At 43.8% G+C, this 3,767-nt stretch overlaps 1 protein-coding gene across 2 annotated transcripts in view; it reads left to right on the forward strand.

Annotated features, from left to right (window-relative positions):
• LOC143118917 (uncharacterized) overlaps positions 1–2,282 on the forward strand; it is an 8,495-nt gene extending 6,213 nt beyond the window's left edge. For both annotated transcript variants that reach the window (XM_076280056.1, XM_076280057.1), the window contains exon 6: positions 1–2,282. This exon is cut by the window's left edge. The gene's annotated coding sequence lies outside the window, so the exon portion shown is untranslated.
• The last annotated feature ends 1,485 nt before the right edge of the window (positions 2,283–3,767 follow it).

Here is a 3,767-nt window from a genome sequence, read left to right on the forward strand (position 1 = left end):
GAGATGCCGTTAAATATCGTTTAGCAAAAAGATAAGGGCGTGTGATAAAGAAATGTATGTTACAGTGTAGTTTTGAAGTGGTGGTCTATGGGATTTTGAGTTATTTTCTCACCATTACGAAGACATGCAGTAATGGAGAGATTGCATTAGCTATAGGTAAAAAAGGAGGGTGAAGGAAAATGACACTGATATCAAAAATGTGATGTTCACAGAGTCACACATCTGTTCCCTCAGTGTCTCAGCTGTTTCTGTGGCTGACTGGGGAGAAAGGCTTACTTAAGCAAGTTTGGCAATACAGAAAGGCTGCATTAAAGACGACATTAGTAGCATCAGAAGAGTAGAAAAATATCCCCAAACAAGTACTTGATTATGAGGCGTATTGCTATGTTTACACCTAATGTAATGCCCTTTACCAAAATGCCGTGCTGTGAGGGTAGGTTGGTTAGAGGAAAAGCATGTCAACAGATCAAAAGATAAATGTGAAAACCGTTCAGTGTCTGCAGAAGTAGGACACGGCCAATCAGAAGTGGGAGGGTGTGGCTGTCTCTGGCACAGAATGTAGACTACAGAACTCTTTTGCGGAGTTTCTAGAAGCAACATCTTAGTGACCGCACACACGGTCAAACAGCAGTCTACAGATATGCACACATTCAGTTACACAGATGCTTTCACATACTTGTGCACACATACATGCAAAACACACAAACATTCACACACACACACACAAAACAGTCAAAACAAACTCTCTCTCTTGCTATCATATATGCGTATGTGTACACACAATCACAAAAACACATACACAGGCACACAGACACACAGACAGCAATCTATAGATATACATCACCTCACACAAATGCATAATACTCATTCACCCACACGCTTAACTCTCACAATAGCACACAAATCTACACATGCATTCAGGCACATATTCAACCTCACTCACATATTCTCTCCATTCATTCTAACATTGACATATTTTATTCACACACACACACACACACTGCCAGGGTGTCAGCTGCAGGTTGAGGTGTTGCTCTCCATATGCAGCAAGCAGACATGGTGGTATACCTGGCTCTCTTCTGTCTTTATTTATTCATGTGAATATAGACGTTTATTTATGTTTGTATTAATTTATTTGGCAGCTGCGTCTTTGGGACTCAGAGACACTTCATCACATAGACTGGTACAGATTCTGTCACAGATGCTTTCCTTTATTTTTTACTTCACTAGTGGAGACAGAGGGAGATCTTAGATTGGATGACAACTGTGCCTTTATTACCAAATAGGATGTGTTCAAAAAGCGTTGATACTGTCTGATCAATTTTTGCATTTGCATCCCAAACTATGGTACAGAACATGATGATAATATCAAGGCTTCAAAAAACCTGATGCTGTATTTTTCATTCCTCTATCGTCTCCCATCTTTTGTATTGTCCATTTGAACACTCCGAACCAGCAACCACTAGGAGAACGTGCAAAAGCCCTGTGTTAAAAACAATCACTGCTGTAGACCTGTACTTTGATGTCAAATGACTACTTTGATTGTTCAAAAAAATATTGGCCCTCATGTGAGAAAAAAAAATATTTTTTGATGTTTTTTCTTTCATTGAAGAGATTGGAGTAGCAGAATTTGACACTGCAGTTTGCATTAAAAAAACTTGTTTTGATTGCCAGAGAAAACTTGAAAAAAGTGGATGTTATTGAATCAGAGGAGTTGAGGAGTAAACATTAAGGGAAATAATATATGCACCGATTTCAAGAGCTGCTAAAGTGCATAAATCGCTAGAGATTCCTGTGACCATTAAAACAACAGACACAGTGAAATTGGTCAGAAGTGAAGGCCAACAACACAATGGCAGTGCCATGAAACACAGAGGAGCAGACAGAACAGGGCTGGACACAACACCGAGGATTAGACGGGACAGAGCTGGACAGGGTGCTCGCGTCTTCCTGCTACTGTGTTCTCAAGACTCCGATCATTTGCACTCATTTGTTTGTGTTTGTTTTGTCATGTTTTCTACGGCTGATACCCAGACGAGTAGTCTGATGTTGCGTCTGGTGTATCTGAACTGCCTTTTTTATATTACAGTAGTGTCCTAGCCCCTCCCCCCCCCTCCTCTCCTCACACACTTCCTGTCCTTTCTCATGTCCCTCTCTTCCGCTCTGGCTCTATTTTCTCCTTCAGCTCCTGTTCAACTACATCACTCTGTCCTTCCTCCTCTCCTCTCCTCTCCTCTCCTCTCTTCTCTCTGTCTGTAGTGAATTGTACTCTACTTTTTTTCAACAACCATGAAAGGAAATCTTTTAATAAAAAGACTCATTTTATGATCAAAAGTCTGACTCTGACTTCTATGTTTATGATTGACATTTCTGGATGTTCTGTGGTGTTGTGCTTGTATGGTGGTTGTTTTTTTATTTCACCCTTTCTCTCTTTTTTTTGGGGGGGGGGGGGGCGTGTGTATTGCACCCCGAACAGATGTGGCACTGCAGGGGGCTGATTTTGGTCACAGTGAATTTGGAAGAGCGGGAGAGGAAAGGAGAGGAGCAGCAGATGGGAGAGGAGGAGAGGAGCAGTAGAGGGAGGAGAGGAGCAGTAGAGAGGAGGAGAGGAGCAGTAGAGAGGAGGAGAGGAGCAGTAGAGAGGAGGAGAGGAGAGGAGCAGCAGAGAGGAGAGGAGGGGAGAAGGGGAGCAGCAGAGAGGAGGGTAGCAGCAGATGGGAGAGGAGGAGAGGAGCAGCAGGGAGGAGAGGAGCAGAGAGGAGAGGAGCAGCAGGGAGGAGAGGAGCAGAGAGGAGAGGAGAGGAGCAGCAGGGAGGAGTGGAGGGGAGAAGGGGAGCAGCACGGAGGAGAGGAGGGGAGAAGGGGAGCAGCAGGGAGGAGAGGAGCAGCAGAGAGGAGAGGAGAGGAGGGGAGAAGGGGAGCAGCAGGGAGGAGAGGAGCAGCAGAGAGGAGAGGAGCAGAGAGGAGAGGAGGAGAGCAGCAGGGAGGAGAGGAGGGGAGAAGGGGAGCAGCAGAGAGGAGGGGAGCAGCAGAGGAAGGGAGAGTGGGATCAGAGTGCAATGTGAGTGAAGGACAGGCCCTAATGTGTTGACTCTAATCGGGTTGGGGTGGCTTTGGATTTAACTGTGTCCCAGCTGCTCTGTCTGACTGTAACCCCCCCCCCACCCCCTCCCCATTTTATGTGTGGACCTATGTGAGGGCATGTTTATAAAACGGTGTGCATGTTTTGTTTGTGTGAGTGTGATTGTGCGTGGTTTTATTTAATGATGGTAGTTGAGCTGTGTTTTGACTGAGGCACTTCTCTAAAGAGATAAATAAATGCACTGATATTTCAAAACAAAACAGAATATTTCTAATGAATTTTTAAAAAACTAGCTTTAAAAAGCTTGTTTTAATGTGATCTATATTGCAGTTTTCAAGGACTAATCCATTTAGAAGCTTCAGCGTTCTATTATACATGTTTTTCCCAAAGATCCTATTCTGTGTCACTATGGCGACGTGTGAGCAAGATGACGTGTAATTTTGGATGGATAGAAATAACCTAATACACCTATCTGAAAACAGTGTAAGAAATGTTACTGAGATTGAGAAATTCAATCCAGTTTTGTGAAGTAATGGCGTTCACCTTGGCTCTGTGTCTGACACACAAACAAACACTGGTTATACCGGAAGGTTTTCACACATGTGGTCTCACTAAAATAATGATCAAAGTGAATTTTGTTACACACACACACACACACACACACTTGTGCTCACCCACCCACCCA

The sequence above is a fragment of the Alosa pseudoharengus genome, unplaced genomic scaffold, assembly GCF_046254945.1.
Source record: "Alosa pseudoharengus isolate Yale_2024_CS ecotype anadromous, Long Island Sound unplaced genomic scaffold, YU_APseudo_1.1 YU_APseudo_1.1_scf_12, whole genome shotgun sequence".
Taxonomy (NCBI): Eukaryota; Metazoa; Chordata; class Actinopteri; order Clupeiformes; family Clupeidae; genus Alosa; species Alosa pseudoharengus.